The following is a 20,569-nucleotide window of genomic DNA, read 5'->3' on the forward strand; positions in this document are numbered from 1 at the left end:
CCCAGACATTCAATTTCAGTTTACTCTGCTGCAGTGGTCAGTCTGCAGTGATAAATCAGGTGCAGCCCCTTTTGTTATTGCACCTATTTTCTTGAACAGAAACGCCTTAAAATACAAGTTGCATTAGACCCAAAATTTTCAACAGTGCTGATTTTCTTGCAACTGTTTAATGCCTTAAAAAAGAGCCTCATGTCTTCTTTGTGAAACACTTTTAAAGTCTTTTTAGAATAACAGGAGCAAATGATTTGTTTAAACACAATTTGACAATATAAAAAGACAGCCACACTTGTAGCAACACACTTCAATCACATCCCAGATGTTTCTACAACTGTTAAAACTCAACTCCCTCAAGCTTAAACATCTAGAACCACGTCGACACTCGTGTTTTAGCTGTAACATCTTTGCTTTATTGTATTTGCCGGCGTCTCACAGCCATGAAATGAAAGATATCACAGACTGTCACACCATGAAACTGAAGTAAAAAGCGTGTGTTTTAATCATACTTCAGCGATGAAATGCTGATGCACTTCCTGGCTGCGGTTTCTGAGTGGCTGCCAGCGCTGTCAGCACAGGTGGCGATCACGCCGGCCAGCAGCAGAGGAAGCAGCAGTGGAGTGATTACGGTTCAGGAACTGAAGTGCATGAACTCGCCCAGAACGGAGAGCAGCATGTCGGTTCAGTGAAGCTTCAAGTCGGACAATCGGTCTGAAAGGTTTCCCCCATAATACTGATTGTCATACTGTTAAATTACATCACAGGTAGGTTGACAGGTCTTGATATTTCCTGAGTACTTTATAATATGGTTTTAAGAAACAAACACGCTGCCTTCATCTTGCAGTCAAAGTCGCTCAGTTACTGTTGTGGCTCTTAAGTGCTGGAAGTGATTTTCTTGTCACAAACGCTGCACTGTACGCTGTCGCCGTCACTTTTAATAAACTGCAGCCACACTGACAATTTAGTTTGTACAAACTGGCAGATGAAGGAGCTGTGAAACCTGGATGTTGTTATTTTAACAGCATCCTTTTAAAAAGATTGTTTTTTTTTCCCTTTAACATCCCAGATCCTGGTTTTTGTAGTGATGCTGACTTTTGTTGCTGGCATCTGGTGATACAGCAACACTGTTAGTCCAACAAGGCAAGTATCTACAAAAATAAATACATACCAAGACTGTAAAAATACAAAATATCTAGTTTCCTTCGTGAGAAAATCAGTTGTCATCTTTAGGTTTTTACGGTATGGATGCTGATCGGATGACAGACAGTCTTTCAGTATTTGATATTTGCGCTAATGAAATAATCCTGCATCTGTTCATATGACTGTCAGATGTAAACAAGCATAATGATTAATGGCACAACACCTGATTCTCCCAGAGAAGTATTTTTTCCTGATATGAGACCGACTGGAATGTAATGACACCTATCAGTGTAATGATTCATGAAATTACTAATTTGGATGGTTAGTAAGGCCGTGTTTAGGCACTCGATGAGAAAACACAGCTCCTTCATTCACTTTTATGAGGATCTGGCAAAAAGATGCACCACGTTAGCCAAAAAATAGTAATTTTCAGTAAGTGCACATGCCCAGTAGATTACTTTATAATGAAAATAGCATAGTTCCACCATCAGAAACCTCTGCAGTGTTTAGATAAACCTTGAAATCTTTGTATTTATTACTCAAACTGGACTTCCTGCAGCACTTCTGCACTAATGTTTTTAATGCAATACCATTTATGGTCTGAATACCTGGTAAAAGATAATTTCAGTAACCCAGACAAAAGAAAAGAAACAACTTCAGCATCACTTGAAAAACCTCAGTCCAACAATAGCTTTTTGATTAGTTCATCAATGGAAAATTAATTAAGTTACTTTTAAGCAAAAATGCCAAAACTCTCTGTTTAAAGCTTCTCCAATGTGAGTATTTGCTGGTTTTCTTTGTTTGACTTCATTGTAAACTGAATGTTGTTGGTTTTTGGACTTTTGGTTGGACAAAACAATTGCAAACTCATTATTTTCTGCCACTAAAGCCACATAAACCAGACCAAAATATAATCAAATTATGAATTATTAATAGATTAACTGTGAAAACAACCAATTCTGAAAACAATAAGCAGCTTTCGTCCGTCTTAACAGCTTTACATTTCTAAAAAAGCCAGAAAATCTTCACTTTCACTGTGTGTGTGTGTGTGTGTGTGTATTTTTTTTCTTTCTTTTTTTCAGGCTCCCAAACCTTTCAGTCTCTCCCTCTCTGTCTGGTGGTCACATATAAAAATGATTTTCCATACTCGACTCAGCGGTCAGCCAACACTCACAGCAACGTGTACGGTCAAGACACGCTTCTGCCTTCAATTCAGCTTCTCAGGCAATGCGGGGACTTTAACTAATGTGCTCAAATCTCCTTGATGCAGCTGATCTGAACAGGAGAATAAATACCTGACCTATGAAGCATGATACATTTTAATCTGTGTATATATAAACAACATATTTCGTTATTTCTTTTCAGCCTTAAAAATTACTTAACGGTCCATTGGTTTAACTATTAAGGCGCCACACTGAAGGAAACCCTTCTCTGTTTATATATATATATATATATATATAAAATTTAGAGATACACACACACACAAACACACAAATCCACACAGAGGCTATTTTGGCAGTCAGCCCCTCTTAAAGCCGTAATCCATAGTGATTGAACTGTGACATCTGAGCTAAAGCTTTACAGATGACAGTGCTGAGCTCTGTCTCTCATTTAAGTGCTGTTCATTCATCAGCTTTTCCCCCTTCAGACGAGCCACAAAGAGAAAAAAAAAAAAAAGAAAATAAGAAAAGATTGGGGAGGTGATTCTGAGCCTGCAGTTGTGGTGAAAATGGATCTGTCCTTTAAGTGTAAGAAAAAAATAATTGAGATGAGATGTCGGATAGTCAGGAATAGATTTGTGAACGCGGCTAGTTGCTCCCTAGAAACATCAGCGAGTGTGACATCTGTGCAGCTCCGCGATGTTAATGATGACTTATAAAACGGATACTCCTTGTCCCCGGCTCTGACTGGCTGAGTTGGAGCCGTTGTTAAATACCCAATAAATGCACACCTGTGACCGCATAAATGTTAATTTAAATGTTAATGCGCCAAAAGAAGATTCACCGCGTTCACTTATTACGGATGGATAAGAAAGAAAGAAGGGGGGGGGGGTTTCATTTATGGAGCATTTGCTTCAGCCTTGTTTTGTTAAAGAAATAACAACCAAGATGGTGTGAGTATTCACATCTCCAGCTCAGCCTCTCGAGCTTTTGCATTGCTTCAAGCAGCATCACATTAACAGTGAAAAAAGGGGGGACTGTGGATGTATTAAGACCAGCGTCGCTATAGAGCTATATTTCACGGCTTCCTGCCTTTTGTTGCTTTGCTGAAATGAATGTGATCTGGATGTCAGAAGCTCAAACAATCATTACATGAATCCACAAAGTCGGGTCTTCTTTTCACCGTCTGTGGCGCAGCGCTGCAAAGTGTCGGCTGTTGACATCACTGATTAGAGGTTTCGGTCTCTGGACTCTTAGCTGAGGGGGAGAACTGCGCACCACCTCCTCCTCAATTACATCAAAACATAGAGCCGAAGAGGAGAGCAGGAGAGGAGATGTAGGGGGGGGGGGGGGGGGGGAAGGAGAGAGGAGACCGGAGGAGCAGAAAATTAAAGAATAAGCCACGAGAGGCCACAGTGGTTGAAGAAGAAAAGTCTTTGTCTTTTTAAAATCCTGCTAGCTGATTTAAGATCAGAGTAAAGCAAGCTGTCAAGTAGCTTATTGCTTCTTTTATTGCTTTGATAAAATAGTGGTAACGCCAGTGTCATAAAAGGGACTGCAGTATAATAAATGATCAAACTTAAAAGCTGCAGTATTTTCATTTATGCATATAAGTGTAAAGTTTTCTTCTAATCCCTCCTGTTAACTAATGTAAGAGCAGCGACAGACTGAGGTGGAGAACTGCACCATAAGTCTTCCAAATTAAACGACACAGTGCGTCGTCGGTCCACGAACAACACATACAAGCGTTTTCTGATCTGACGCCCCTTTCAAAAACTGTTACACATCACTGTTAAAATATAAATGCATTTATGATGTATATACACAATGATTAAACCTGCATTAACTGGTCACATGTGAGCACAGACTGTCATCAGCTTTTAAGTTATGTTGAACTTGTTAGCAAACAGTTGCTTATTTACACATCTGGCAGTTACGGAGCAACATTATTATTCATTTAGAGTCGTGTTTCTGTCAGCGACGTTTCCAGGACATTTTGACTGGGGTGGCCAAGATGGGACACAGAGCTAGTGTGTGTGGGAGGTGGCCTATAGCGAACCTGAATGAACAGCAGGTGATTAATATGTTTAAATATAGATGTTTAATGCATTGCATTGCTTCAACCTATGCACAAATAAGTCATAACTGAATTCCAAAAGCATCCACTAATGTTTGTACTCGTTTTTACATTCAATAATACAGCATTAAACTAAAGGTGCCATGCTGACGAACCACAACAAGTAAAACTAATATTACAACCTAGAACAGCACTAACATGCAGCTACCATTCTATTCAGTTTTCTATTTCATGTAGATTACATTTTCCCTTCAACCTATTGTAGTTTATAGGAAGCAGCTGATATTTAAACATGTCTATTTAATTAATTATGGTATCTATTCTTGTATGAATGTATTTATTTGCACAATGGAGGGGCGGGCGGTGGGGAGGGGGTTAATGTGTATGTGATAAATAAAACTTGAGTTGACTTGGTCAGGAACAGTTCCCCTGTAGTAAAGTAAATACTGTATATGTTACAGGTTCAGGATGAAGCTCTGGGTCCAAACTGGTGCAAAACATATTTAAAACATTAGTCAGCAATGTTATTCATATCACTGTGGCGTTAACTCGGCTTGCATCAGCTCTACTATCTCTGAACTGTGAACGTCACTCTAATAGCTTCAGCTTACAGTCCTGCTTTAAACTTCTCAATGGACTTCATGAACTTTAAACACAATGCTACAAATACCTACATGTGTAAAGTGCACCTGAACATTTTCTACACAATACAGAAACACATACATAGATGTCTCTTACTCAGTTTAACGTCACACCTTTAAATGTGTTTACTGAATGACCTCGACTGTCCAACAAGGTCTGGGAAACGCAATGAACTCGCTTTCCAGCCTACATCTCTACAGACTCACAGGTTTAACTCTGCTGGTTAACTGTTAACTGTATTCTAGCAATAATCTCACACTTACACACTCTAAACACAAATAATATTAACTTCATGACACAGTAAAATGCTTTTAAACAAAATTGAACAACTGCGGTGGGTGTACATGAACTAAACATTTCAAAGGCTTTGTTGCATCAAAATGGCCACTAATGCTATCTATTAACACACATTAGACTGTGAATTACATATGCTAATTGCTAATGCTAATCACTAGTGTGAAACGCTAATGGTTCCAGCACATACACACATCCCGGTCCCACTTGTACATTCAAATTCACATTGTATGGGACCCCAGACCAGTGTCCAGGCCAGCTTTGTCACCATAACAGTCCTGTTATACTTTTCTTACCTGTGCAAAACATATTTAAAACAGCTGTCAGCATATTATTCATATCATCATGACGTTAGTGCAGCTTGCAGTCACTGTGACCGGCGTCCTGACAGCCAGCACGTACTTTTGATTTCGAGATCTGCTTTTTTCTGACTCATGATCAAAAGTCTGCTGACTACAGATCAGCTCTCACAGCCTCAGTCATACTGTTACTATAGTAGGAGGAAATGGCAAACTGGCTCCATATCAGCTGATCTGCTGTCATCATTGACTGACCAGCGTTTGTCCCGCCTTATTGTGTTAATGAAGTTGACCAGTGACCTATTAGATCTGGGGTGGCCAGTGAGATTTCAGTCCACCTGGTAAAGTCCAATACTCACTCTCTTTACCAACTCCTGAAGTAAACATCTGTCTCTTTAGCTGCTAAATGCTCCACTATGTTCACCAGCTAGTCTAAAGCTAACTGTGTCTGTTTGTCGTTTGGTGCTGAGCAGGTAGTGAACAGCGGCTTTTTAAAGGTTTTTGTCTAAAAACAGCTTCTTCCTGTGGCAGAGAACGACGCTATGAGAGCGCTGAGAGTGAACCAAAATAGTAAAGTTGCAGCCGGACAGATAAACAATGATGTTATAACAATGTTATAAAAAATATTGATTATAGCTGCTTTAAGGTTTGATTATGTTTAGGCACAAAAAACACTTTGTAAGGTTTAGGAAAAGATCATGTTTTGGATTCAAGTAAGTATGTTAAGTTTAGGAAAACATTAGATTAAAATTACTAATTCGGTGAAGTTAGGGGATCTTTGTCGTCATGGTTACAATAATAACTACGTGGTTAATGTTAGGAGACAATCGCAATGTTAACTTGCAGTTAGAAACAGGAACTGAACAGTGATCTCCTGTATTAAAATCTGATGTTTTGTTGAAGTTTTCTAGCTCTCAGGTTTGCTTCTGCATCGTGCAGTCCACCGAACATGTGCATTTGTATTTTTCCTGCTTGCTGCATCCTACTCTTCCCATAGATATTACATCGGGATGACGCCGCACACTTTAAAAATCACTTTTCTAGGAATAATAATTAACCTTGTTTGCGGTTCGAGGTGTCCTGTTGAAAGTTATATAGACGTATCTTTGGGGAAAAAGATGATTTGTTGCTGTTCTGTGAGTGGACACTGGGACAAACTGGCAGAAAACCTCCTCCATGTGCAGAGACTTTGTCACTCTAACATCATCCTATTTCCTCTGCTTCCATCATAATACTGACACTTAAATCACACTTTGTCTTGGATTGTGAACATATGTCTTTTTGGGTTACTTGCTGAAACAACTACAGTCTTTTTTTTTTCGCTTGGAAGGACAGTCTCCAACTGCAGCATGGTACTGAATGCATGAAAAATGAGAGAAATATGTTTCGCCCGACATGAAAAGCTTACATGAAGCACAGTGAGTACATAAAGTCAGAGGTCTGGCAGTGAAATTGCAAAGAGCAAAGTCAGAGTGTGGAGGCTGAGCTGGTGGATCAAAGTGTCTATTTACCTCCAACTCCAGTGACCTTAAATCCCAACACATGCCAAGAAGGTTTCCACTGTCAGGGAAGTTTTCATTTTAAATCAAAGGTTAAACTCATATGAATCCATAAAGTCAGTCTCTTCCTCCTCCTCAACCAAGAATTTAGGTGTCTAACTGTAACTCAGGATGTTTGACACGTCAGTTCGATGTGTATTGTTCCAAATAAATGAACATATTGTGTCTGATTCATGCTGTTGCTGCCTAATCCTTTTTGTGATGGAGGGATTTAATGTGATTGATTAGATGATTGACAGAAAATTAAACTAGCAAGCAACTATTCTCATAATTGATAAGTCATTTGCTGCTTTTCTCTGTTTTATATGACTGTTAACTGAAAATCTTTTGGTTTTAGTTGGACAAAACAAGCTATTTGAAGACAACTTCAGTTCTGGGGAGTTGTGATTTTCATTATTTTCTGACATTTTATATATGAAGTGATTTGCCAACAAAACTGAGAGAGGTGAATCAATAATAAAAATGATTATCAAGTTGTAAACCTACATGATTTATATCCACAGACAATAAGCAATGTTGCCAAATATACAGACAGTAGAATAAGAACAAGAGAAATGTAAATGTCACCACAAAAAAACAAGAACAAGAAGAAGAACATGGAGAATTCAACATGTGCTGATGACATTTATGTGATACAGCTGAAAGCTCCAGAACAGCAACTAAATGGACGTTGTGGTGAGATTCTTTTGTCAAATGTCAAACAAAGCTAACAGTCTTGTTGTTTACGCTGCTGCAGGTACGACACCATTAGATTAACAGTTTTATTTACACTGGCTGGTTGGTAAAATCTCAGATTACACATTGATAAAGCAGAAAAAAACATCTGATTGCCAATTAAGAAAATATTTGATATTATTTGTCATTTTAAATATTTTTGTATGATACATTTTAAGTTAAAGAAAACAAGCCAGATAAATCCTCTGGTAGGATTCTTTCCTCTATTTCCAATAAACATTGATTTATTTTATACATCTGTTCAGTGCAACAGAGACAATATGTTGTATTAAAGAAATCCTGAAACAAGGAAACCTGCAGTAATATACTGTATCCAAGTTCAGTAACTGTTCTCCTCGATGACAGACTATAAAGGGCAAGACTGGTGATATTCTATATTTTTCAGAAAAAGAAAAACCAACAGTGAAACGATCCTCCTGACAAGTGTCGTCTGTGTGGTCGAAGCCTGATAGCTCTTATTTCTGGGTCCACTGGCTGACATGTTCCTTCATTACCATGAACATGACAGATATAGTTTATTTTGAGTCAGTCCCACGTACGCTGTCCTGCTGCCGGAAACACTCACTAGAGCACAAAATGTGTATTAATCCGCAGCTGAAAATAGTCCCAATTAAACACACTATTTACTCATGTTTGAGTGACGTTTGATAAAAACTATAATGCCCAGGAAATTTATGAGCCTTATTATAAAGAAATAGAATTGATGTGTGTTATATTTGTGAGTTGTTTTCAAATATTTACGTCTTCAGGAGGAACCGACAGTTGGGGCTGAGTGCCACAGAGCAGGGTGTTAAGAGACAGACTAACAAACTGTCAGTTTTGATGTTTTCATGGGATTTGTTGCAACACAGTCTCACATCTAAATGTGTAATAGCTACTTTGGTCAACAGCACAAAATGTATTAGTTTCATAATAATGGCTCTAAAATTTTGAGACGCCTATGTTTTTTTTTTTTGGCCTGTTCTTCTCTGCGTCCACGTCACGTGACTGGCAAGTTTTTGTCTAGAAAAAAAAGGAAACCGTAATACAAGGACACTGAGGAAAATACTTCAGGGCTGTGGGTCCTTCATCCAGCCAATCACAAAGCTTCAAATTCTGCATTTCAAGTTGAATTCATCCCTGAGGCTCTAAAATCTACATTTTTTTAATGAAAGAACATCATCAGTTACATAAAACAGCATAAATAAGATAACAGCTCAGATAACTACACAATGCAAAGACAATGATTCAAACGACATGCAACTACGTGGTTTCAGCGATAGCTGCGACCGTAGCAACCACCATAGCAACGATAGAAAGCTTGAAAAAATCTGAAAAAACTAAGCATCATATACATTCACTGAACTGAGATAATGAAAATAAAATGCACATTTCTCACTAGAAATGCTATCAAAATGCATTTTAATGCCGAATTGCATTTTCCATTGAGAATAAAAGGAATGGCAGCTGTTTGTATTTTTTTTCAGACAGAAATTTGACAGTCACATGACGTGGACGCTGGCCAACAGAAAAGAACAGGCAGAGCTTTGAGTCCGAGCTCAAAGAGGATCTTGACACTGTCACATGATCTGCCTGTGTTCCCGAGATATTGCAACAACTAGTTGTGTATCTGCACCTGCAAACAAGCCTAAGTAACAAATCAAACCCATCAATTCCCAGGCAACCAACATAGTGATTGCCCAACATAGTCTTCCTTGTAGTGGAGGGCAGCTTTCATAGGACTATAAAAAGTACCTGAGTGCCTATTTTATTGATTTTGTGGAGTGGAAGGAGTGATTTGGTGGATCTGTTCTCCCAAGATGAAAAAGGAGACTGTGAGTTGAAGAGAAAGTATTAGAGGAGGAGGACAACCTAGAAAAAATGGAGGAAAGTTCCTTGTGACTTCTCTCATGCAAAGGTGACGCCACCTTCCCCATACGCCAGCCACAGCAGCACAGTAGTCTGAATCTTGCCCTGATCGGTTTGCAGTCCCACAGTCTATTGTCACAGGGGGACAAGAGAGAGGGAGATGTAACTTCTGCACAACAAAAAAGGGCTAAAAAGTAATGTTTTTGTTGTAAGTAATGTGGGATACCGTTTGGAATGATTTACTGATCATCCAACAGCTAGCGTTAGCGTAGCCTCATTAACTGCACGCAGCACTCCAGAAAGTCCCGACCTCAGCTGCACGATTCACACATCCTCCAGTTCTGAGCTCAACTATCATCAGGTGACTCTTGAACAGCTCAGCAAGCTAAGAACACACATGTGAAGAAGACAACAAGCCCCGTTTCTCCTCCTCTGGAGCCGTCTTGTCAGCTGATCACAGAGACCGCACTGATATCAACCCTCCATTAATCCCGATAATACAGCAAACACACCAACTCTCAAGTGTAAAAGAGTGTTAGTGCACTTGGTGACTAATATAATAATAATTTATAATCAAATTATAATCCCTTACACTACAAATTACTGAAAAAAGTAATGACGTGTTACTGCTTGTGGGGAGTTCAAGGTATTTAATCTGCGGTCAACACTTCTGGATAAAGTAGTCAGTAAAAAAAAACAGTGAAACAAGAAAAAGTTGCATTCTGTTTTCTTTGTAGAGATATCACTGATGTTATTATTTAATAAGGAGACTGGTGTAGAACTAAAACTAAATTAAAAGTGTTTGTTATTATCCTGCGGATAGAAATCTGGACAGTTTTAGCTCTTTTTGGTCCAAGTAAGCCTTGGATTATTTTGAAGGGAACCTGTGTACTTGTCATTTCTTTCAATGACAGCACTTCTAAACCGGAGTGTGCTGTGTTTATTTCTGGTTACAACCAACCTTGTGGTGAAGTGTGGCAGGAAGAGAGAGAGACAGAGAGAGAGAAAAGATTTATGTGGTACTTTGCAACAGCTCCTAACACGATTCAGCCAATCAGAGCTGAGAGCCACAACTAACCACTATATCAGAGAGAGTTAATGGCATGCGGAAGATGGAAGGACGGAGTACTATGAGGCATGAAGAGGAGAACACATTATATTAAGTGTAGGGGAGGAGGAGGAGGAGGAGGAGGAGAAGGTGCTGGAGAAAGAAGAAAATGGTGAGGATGGAAGGAGGAAAGTGAAAGATGAGGAGGAGGAGGAGGAGGAGGAGGAGGAGACGGAGCGTGAGATGTTCTGCTGTCTCCACCAGCAGCGGGTCCAACAGCACACACAGCAAAACTCTCCCAGTCCACTGCCAGATAAATAGCTTCACACACACACACACACACACACACACACACACACACACACACACACACACTCCAAACTAAATAAATAGCTTTATACTCAGCAACAGCCAAAGTGGGTCAGACATCAAAGTAGCCACTCGAAAAGCTGCTGGAGCTGTCGACACACACAAACACACACACACACACACGGGCACGCACACACTTGCTTACTCCAAATTGCTACTTGAACTGTCTACAAACACACACACACACACACACACATTTGGAAACACGCGCTTGTGCTTACTCCAAATTGCCACACTCTTCTCCTCTCTTTCCCCTCACTCTTCTTCTTCTCCTTTTTTTTTCTTCTTCTTCTTCTCTTCACACACATACACACACACATACAGCCTTTTGCGTCTTGTAAATTGCAGCGAGCGGGTGCCATGGATGACTAAATAACAGCAATCAGGAAGTCTGAGTGCTGAGGGACAAAGGCCGCCGTCCACTTTAGACAGATACACACTGTCACACACCTTCAGCGGCAAGGACAGTGTCCGTTTTCCAAGGATCGGCCGACGGGAGGTCAAGTGATGGCAGATATTGTATCAACACATGTTGAGTAGAAATTCAAGCTCCGGGAATCAATATTTTATAGATTATTGTTGAATCCGACGACTGTATGATGTGAACGGGAGCACTCGGAGTGAGGATCTGCAGCTTTTCAGCCTCTTTGCGCTCATTGTTTTGGTTTTACAGCACATTTACTCACTGTTTTCTTCAAACCAGCTCTCATAAACTCTCTCTACTCTACCTGCCCAGCATCAAACAGCAGACATACAAAGTTAGAAACTAGCTGGCGATGAAAGTGGAGTATAATGTTGGCTAAAAGGAGAGTTAATAACAGACTTAAATTCATCAGGTGATGGTTGCTCTGTATCTGCTGCACATGTAAATACACAGTTGTTTGCTGAAACGTCAGCAACAATAACTTAAAAAGTCCACAATATTTCAGGCGTGTATGTCAGTCAGATTGTTTTTGAAGTTTTTCTTCACCCAGTTGGCCAAAAATTGATTAATTCTGGAGTAGACTGAAAATGCAAAAGTAGTTTTTCTGCAACATACTGTTCACAAAGGATGCTACTAGCAATGATTTCCGCGATCGATTAATCTGCCGGTTATTTTCTGCGTTAAATCGTGTGTCTCTGGAGGTGCACGCTACTTGTTTTGTGATGGTGATGTGAATGTGATACTGCATTGCCTACATGTAACCTGTTCTCTGGTCTCTCTTGAGAGATTTTGATCTCAATGAGATTTCCTAAATAAATATACGTTAGCTAAATGATTATGTCTCCATGTTTCCTGAAGCACACACAGATAATTGGATAGTTTTATCCAACGAAACATCCAAAACTCAAATAAAACAAAGAAAAACATATAATAACCAGAACTGATATGATGGTTGAAAAGATAGACATTATTTAGGAAGTCAAAAGCATTAAAACTGACAATTCTTGGTCTAAGTTTCCTGATATCAGACAGATTTGGTCTAAAGGTCCAAGTGTAATTGAGCTAAAATAATGAATTGACTGGTTGACTGACATAAAATTAATCTGCAACAATTTTGTTAATTGATTCAAAGTTTTAGTCATTTGTCGAGCAAAATGTCAAACATTCTCTGCTTCTGGCAGGATTTGCTGCTTTTCACTGTTTCATATCACCGTTAATTGAATATGTTTAAGTTTTGGACTGTTGGTTGAACAAAACAAGCAATCTGAGGACATGATTTCTGCTCCGGGAAATTGTGAACATTTCAGACTTTTTTATAAACTAAATGATGGATTGAAAAACTAACAGATTAATCATGAAAACAACTGTTAGTTGCAGGCATTAAGCGTAAATTGGATAGTAAAGACTTTATGGCTCAGTCATGTCTTGTATCTTCTGGAAGACTGTTCCTGTGTTGTACACCACTGTAACTTCTTTATATCTAGTTTGGACTCTTGCTACAGTTATCAGACCGAGAGCAGCAGCAACAGCAGTAACATTTCAAACAGATGAAGTTGCCTGAGACTTTTTGGAGGAGAGATGGGAGGAAAAAAGTTAATCCAACCTGCTTAAAAAACACATCTTAAAGACCATAAATCTTAAGGTTTTTTTCTGTGTTTAGATTATAGTACATAGATTTTGTTATTGACTTGATGTTGCTTTATATTCTGACTTGGCTTTTGGTTTTCAACAACTGTGGAGGGAGGAAATGGAGTGAACAATTAATGTGCTTGATATACCACAAAGTTACTTTCAGGGCAGTTAAAAAAAACACGAGAAACACTTAAAAAAAAATCCTAAATTGCATTAATCATGGAAACATAAAATCATAATTTATGCTCTAATTAACAGTGCAGCTCTAATTTGAATCACAAACATCAACTTGTCCTTAAATAACCCTCTGTAGTTACTCCACTCCCCTGTATTTGCACATTTAATAAGTTGTGCGTTCATTGAAGTCAGACTTTGTGTTGACTCTACGAGTGCGTCTACAGTACATTTCTGAATTTATCTCCCGCAAGCACAGGCATCCCATAACACAAGCAGGGAGTGATTTATTGTAGCAGGCAGCCAGAGTTTTCATTGTCAGGAGGTTGGTAATAGCAGCCAATTGAAGAGTGAAAGAAACATTGTGTTGCTTTGAGTAGGAACTATAGCGAGGAACGCCGTGGGAATGTGCTGTTCTTTTCTGTCACCCTCCTCAAACCGCCCTGCATCCAACGCCGGAGTGCAGCACACCTCCACAGAATCTGGACTCATTCATTCCTCCCATACAACTGGCTGACAGCCTCACACTCACACTGTTAATTGTGTTATACAAAATCAAGGATATTAATTAAATGAGTGTCTTCAATCTGATTTTCAGTGGGATCTGGGTCTTCTACAAGGGTGTAGATGGTGCGTGGGTAGAATACAAAATAGTACAATTGTATATTATATGAGAACATTTTTCCAAAAATATATACTGCATAGATTTGTTTAAACTTATTTTCTTTTATTTTAAGATTATGTCAGGTATTATGGAAGACATTATGAACCTTTTCTCCTTGATTAAGTTTTTTTGAGTATTGCAAATTCATATTTATTGATGTTTAAAGAGGACTTATCATGCACATTTCAAGGTCTATATTTATATTCTGGGGCTCTACTAGAATAACTTTGCATGATTTACAGTTAAAAAAAACTCCTTATTTATCTTCTACTGGTCCTTTATTCAGCCCCTCAGTTCAGCCTCTGTCTGAGGCTGTTTTAGCTCCTGTCTCTTTAAGGCACGCCTCCCAGTGAGCCCACTCTGTTCTGATTGGCTATCCTAAGCTGCGTCTCAGCCAAGAGGATAGCTCCCGGCCTGAAAAGTGAAGCCAATGCAGAAGTGCCTTAAATCTGCATTCTTTCTAGTAGCCATCAGGGGGCGACTCCACTGGTTGCAAAAATAAGTCCAATTGTATGGAAGTCTATGGGAAAATGACCCTACTTCTGACTTGATTTATTACCTCAGTGAAGACTTTCCTAATGAGTTTATGGTCTCAATCGCTAGTTTCAGGTCTTCTTCTATACAGCATGATGTTCATTTTGTAAATTATGCTCCCATTTACAGTAAAATAGATGATAAAACAGCGTATGCTTTAGGGCGTGGCTACGTTGTGATTGACAAGTTGCTTTCACGGCGACAACGTTGATTACATAATGTAACCATGTTGTAACCTTAGAGCATAGACGTAGCTGCTGCTACTTCACAGTGTTTTCAGTTCATGGAAGTTAATCGTAACATTTTCGTTGCCTAAAAGAAGTCTTGTTTAGCTTTGGTTGTGATAAAAGACCCTCTAAGGAGTCGGATGTTCAGTTTTTCCAGTAAGTTTTAATAGTTTCAGGCCTTTTTTTCGCTCGCGGAAATTAGCATTAGCATTACTGCTGTTAACCACAGATTGTAAATGCACAATGCTAACCAAGCTAGCAGCTAGCGCTATGGTCAGCTCAACCCTCTCATCCAAATATCATCACTTCTGGCTCCAAAAATCAAACATGGCGACGGTCAAACCCAAGATGGCAGTTCACAAACCAATGGGTGACGTCATGGTGACTATGTCCATATTTCTTTACAGTCTAAGGTTTCTGCAGACTTCCACCAGCTCTGTAAAGAAACAGTAGTAGAAAGATTTTCATCTCTTGTTCTCGCCCGAATCAAATCCGAAATATGCGAGTGGACAACACGAACAACCCCTGGAACAACCTTATCAACAAAGGCTACCAACGGACAGCCACTTGCACGAACAATCTGACGTCAGTTTGATGGGGAAATAGAGGTAACTTTGTAAACAAAGCATTCAGAGCAGGCTGGAGCCCTGGCTATCGGAAACTGTTTCATTTACCCTTCGCCCTGACCACCTAGGAAAGCATCACCTCAGCCATAAACCGAGGCTCCCACAGTTCACCTACAGTGGCCCACAGGGTACAGCAGTCGCACTCGAGCGTGAACATATTGTATGACAACTCAATGAATAAAATGGCTGCAGTAATGACTCGGGTGAGGTGGCGGCTCCACTCGACTAGTTGTGCAGTTTTATTACTGCGAAGAGAAGAAGATTTACCAAAACAGGTGAAGGTGGAGCTGAGCAACAGTTAGAGCTGCAGGAGATGGAAAACATGAACACTGCTGATCAGAATCTCAAACATGTGGCCTTGTGGCTTTATAACAGACAGACATGTCAACTTAATGCTCTCATTAAAGGGTCATTTTCATTCCAAAGCAATTTAAAATTTAAAATATAATTAGATATACACTACAGCGACTTCTGGAGTCGTTTTTGTGGGAGAATTTAACTTCTGCATCTAAAAAAAGCCAAGCTGGAAGTGACATAACAGAAGGGAGAACAATAAGAAATGAATGGATCTCAATGCCTTTTGACACTGAAGAGGTTGTAAATGTTTATTCATACACATATGACAGACCACAGCCTTGTAATTATGAGCCTGCTAGGCGTCCAAGAGACCAGGAACAGGCCAGGTTTAGAAGGAATAACAGTCAGAGGAGAGAAATTGAGTTGTGGTGTGAGGAGAACCAGTGGAGAACTGGTCAGCTCTCTTGGTGAGTGACCAGCTTATAGCTTATAGATATACTGCATACACATATATAGCTATGGACATAAGCTAATGATATCCAACACTGTGTTCACCTCATAACATTGTAAAGTTTGCTATCATGTATCAGGCTATAACAAAACTAGATTGGTTGTCTAATCCTGGCAGGAGTATTGATACTTACCCATAACAGGAACTAATGCGCTGGTATCAGCTTGTATCAGTCATATCTCACATTGTGTAATATAGGAGAGGGAGAGTGAGGCATATTGAGAGAGGGAGAGAGAGAGGGGGCAGAGAGGTAAACAGTTTTCTGATAAACATTTTGTTTGATAGGTGCTTGTGTAGGAAATACCAGCCCATGGCCTTAGCTATAGAGAATATGTGCTGCAGGGATGTTGATGCCCTCTGGGCCCTGATGGAAAATCTCTCCTACAGACCTGATACACTGTGCCTGACACTGCACCCACGCTTTGAAGCATGCTGTCTGAATCCCTTTGTGCAACAGATAGCCTACATGAACTTCAGGCAGAAGCATGGCCCTCTCCAGGCCAGCAGACATGAGTATGTGTAGGGCAGAAATAATCTATTACTCTGTGGAGTTCCTGCAATTGTCTGATTTTCTGTACAATTAGAATAAAAGCCTTGTGGACCAAGATAATAAAGCACATATTGATGCTGAGTGTTCAGCAGGTTTCTAAACCTAGAAGTCATTGATTTTAAATCATATACTTGATCTTTTTAAAATAGAATAACAGTACATAGTACAGTATTTATATGTAGATAAATATCAAATTGGAGACAATATTAAAACATAAATATTTTGCTGTTTGTCTATTACAATGATGTTAATAATAAGTATCAATATTGATATTGTGTTCCTATCCCCAGGCAATGCCGCTACACAGCTTACAGGCAGGTTGTCCGCTGGGCCAGCACATTAGGAAACCCTTAGCTACCTGCATGTGTTGTGTCTGCCATCAGAAGACAGTTTCCAGAGGAAGGAGGAATTTACAAAGGATTTGAATGGCCTTAATTGGGTGGCAATAAAAATTAATCACAATCACAAAGTGTTTTACTGTGTAAAAATACTTTTTATGAAGTTTAGATCAGATATATATATCAAACAGATCTGCATTAATGGTTAGGCCTGCAAGCAGCAGAAGTCTAAGGCTAATAACAAACATGTCCTATATAAATATACTATTTATGTATTCTTACATTCATGAATTGCAGTTAAGACAATAAGTCTCATTCTGTACCACAAACGTAAACTAAGAGTTAAAACCAAAACTCAAAACACAAGATTGGAACTTTTTAAAATATGTATGTGGATGTACTAAATGTACAGTATATGATCAAAAGAAAAATATACCAATTGACCCATTTCAAACTAGAAAGCATACTTCCAACTAAAGCTGAATCAATCCTCAATTAGATATTTTATTTATAGAAAACGTTTTAATTTGCATCTGGCTCTACATGAAAATACACACGGAAAACCATGAGACGTGTATTTTATAAGTATAATAAGCAAAGGTAAATAGTAAAAAAAAAAAAAGACTCTTATGCAACATTGAGAAAACTTAAAAAACAAAACAAAAAATTAGTCATTCAAACATCTGTGCTGGTTTCACACTAACGTCTTGTGTTAAATGCTGTGTAAGATACAGGCAGAATCTGGAAAAGGGGGGCAAGTGTAGTGGAAGTATCCCACTCTTAGAGACTCCATGAGGGCCGATGTACATGCTGGGGGAGGGAAACAAATGTTTAGATCACATTCAGTGACATTAAAGTTGACTCATGGACTGACTGATGGCGATGGTCAAACTCAAAGCTTCAAAACAGCAGTCCACTAACCAATGGGTGATGTAACAGTCACTACGTCCATATTTTTTTACAGTCTATGGGTAGCACCCAAGCCCCGTAGGAACAGCACTGGGCTTTGAAGACAATTTGACCTGGAATTACAACATGCGGGTCCAATGGGCCCAGAAAGTGTTTGTCCTGCACACAAGCATGGGAAAAGTCCAGTTCTTTTTATACATCCATGGTAGCACCCCACATTACAGTGTATTAGTGTGTTAGTATTGTTAAGTTAGCCAGGAAAGTCAAAGTTAAAGCTATATCAGTATGATGAAACACTACATGCGATTTTGGTTGATTAAAATGACTGAAGTGTCACTTAGGCTTTACTCAGCTTACTTGTTTACACTTTAGATTAGGGGGATGCAAAAGCACTTGTAAATGACTTATAAATGATTTAGTTGTAAATTAACATGTCATTTAGAAGTGATGAGGATGATAGAAAGAAAGTAGTTGGGGATGGTCTAGAGCTAACACAACCCCTGTTCACCTGTATGAGGAGCTACACTGTCAGGTCACAACATGTGTAGGTTCACCTTATTCCACCCCTACAGACCCACAAACTAATGATTTATTCATGAATATTTCATAATTAACTAATCATTTATAGATGACTTACAAGATATTTGTGATGTCAACATAATATTAATTAGTCATTTACAAAGGTATATGAATGTTTTGTTCATGATTAGCTCATCATTAACTAATGTCTTATAAATGAATTACTACTGATCATTATTATAAAGTGTTACCAAATATACATACAGTACATATACACATCCGCATATAGTATCTAATAGTATTGTTGGCTACGGACACTTAGGGCCTGTACTACGAAGCAAGTTCAACATATCCAGGATATCTTTTTGTTAGCTGGCTTCACTGAGCCTAACGCTGGCTGTCCATGATAACCAGTACAACCAAGCTGGCTATCAACCAGCTCACTCAGCTCTGGTTTTTCCAGCTACGAGCGCATGTATGTGAAAGAAACGGGGTTGTTAATTACGAGGGACATCATCAGAACCATGGAAGAAGTACTGAATATGATATGAGGTGAAACGGTGATACAAAGGACCTGCAGAAAAAAAATCAGTTTTAGGGACAGCAAAAAGACATTCAACAAAGTGAAATGTAAATGAGCCTGTAATCATACAACAGAATAAGAAGATGTGGAGACAGAAAGCAGACCTGAGAGGTCTGGATGGTTCATAATGTAGCAGCAGATCAGAAATGTATTTTGGCCCTAAACCATTCAGTGCTTTACAAACAATAGCAGTAGTTTAAGATCATTTTTTGACAAAAGTAGGCTAAAAGACATGTAGATGTTATTATATATGACTTAAGTATAGAGAGTATTTTTCTTTATTTAGTTGGATGATGAAGAAACCATTCTGAATGTCATGCACATAAAAAAAAGTAATGCCAAACTGTTTCTGCTACAGAAGCAAAGACTGGAAATGACTGATGAGGTCTATCTGACTGAAATTTTGCATTTATAATAATGGGAGCCAATTAACAGCGTGTGGATTATTTTTCTTATAAAACAGTCTTTCGTTTATATTTCCAGTTATCATCACACAGTTGTCTCATGTTATTCTGAGCTGCAGTGATGGAATCAGAGTGTAAAATCATCCACACTCTCAGCTGTCACTCCGCGGAGAAAATTAACTTTGCACAATTAAATTGCAGCTAAAATCATCATTATGTGTTTAGTGTGGTAAATGATCTCTCCATTTGTTAGAAGCTCTGTTTTAAAACCAGAAGAGAAATAGAAAGCCTGGAAAAATGAAATGTTTCCACTTACTTTACTTGTCACTTAAACTCAGGACTTTTATTGGTGTAAATAGCCACATTGGCCATTCTACCCTGGGTACAAATAGCACTGTTGGCTACTGACACCTGGGTGTTATAGCATTTTGCCTAAATATTATATAGGGACTGACTGAAACGGCTAAACTGCTGTATGATGGCTTCTCCTTGATAGGACGGACTACTCAGCCACCTTTCTGGACCCTTGGGTAGCAAACCGTATAACACACCTCACCATCATCACCATGGTTTGAGCAACTTCTCTGCTGCCATTACTGTTGAAATGCAGGGAGAAGAGAAGCTGTAGAGAAAGGATGTGCAGTCACAAGTTGTACATATGTGAACAATCCCAGAAGTAAAGACAACATATAGAAAATTTGCAAAACCTAATTTTTCATGTGTAATGTTGACGCAACGCTGCCACCCTGTAACTAAAAAGTGCCATTAGTCATAGACAGCCATTCAAATATTCCCGATCTATTAGACATAATTAATTGCTCTCTAGAGAGGCATTTCCCCAGACGCACTTGAAACAGCTCTAGTAAAGCCCCTACTTAAAAAAAACAACCTTAACTCTTTTGTATTGAGTAACTATAGACCCATTTCCAACCTGCCTTTCCTAAGTAAAATACTGGAAAAGTCAGTGTTTAAACAGTTGGATGAGTTCCAATAACATTCATGATTGGCATTG

General features: G+C 39.0%; 1 long non-coding RNA gene across 4 annotated transcripts; it reads left to right on the forward strand.

The window, feature by feature from the left end:
• The first annotated feature begins 353 nt into the window (after window positions 1-353).
• Window positions 354-17,264, forward strand: LOC137197333 (uncharacterized). 4 transcript variants are annotated; one of them, XR_010931402.1, is made up of 4 exons: window positions 354-758; window positions 2,217-2,321; window positions 16,540-16,767; window positions 17,095-17,264. It is a non-coding gene; the product is annotated as an uncharacterized lncRNA (long non-coding RNA). The 4 variants fall into 4 exon arrangements; XR_010931401.1 differs by having other exon boundaries at window positions 370-2,321; window positions 17,095-17,260; XR_010931403.1 differs by lacking the exons at window positions 354-758; window positions 2,217-2,321 and adding an exon at window positions 14,768-14,976 and having other exon boundaries at window positions 17,095-17,259.
• Window positions 17,265-20,569: the final 3,305 nt, after the last annotated feature.

Source organism: Thunnus thynnus, chromosome 14 (genome assembly GCF_963924715.1).
Source record: "Thunnus thynnus chromosome 14, fThuThy2.1, whole genome shotgun sequence".
NCBI classification, from domain to species: Eukaryota; Metazoa; Chordata; class Actinopteri; order Scombriformes; family Scombridae; genus Thunnus; species Thunnus thynnus.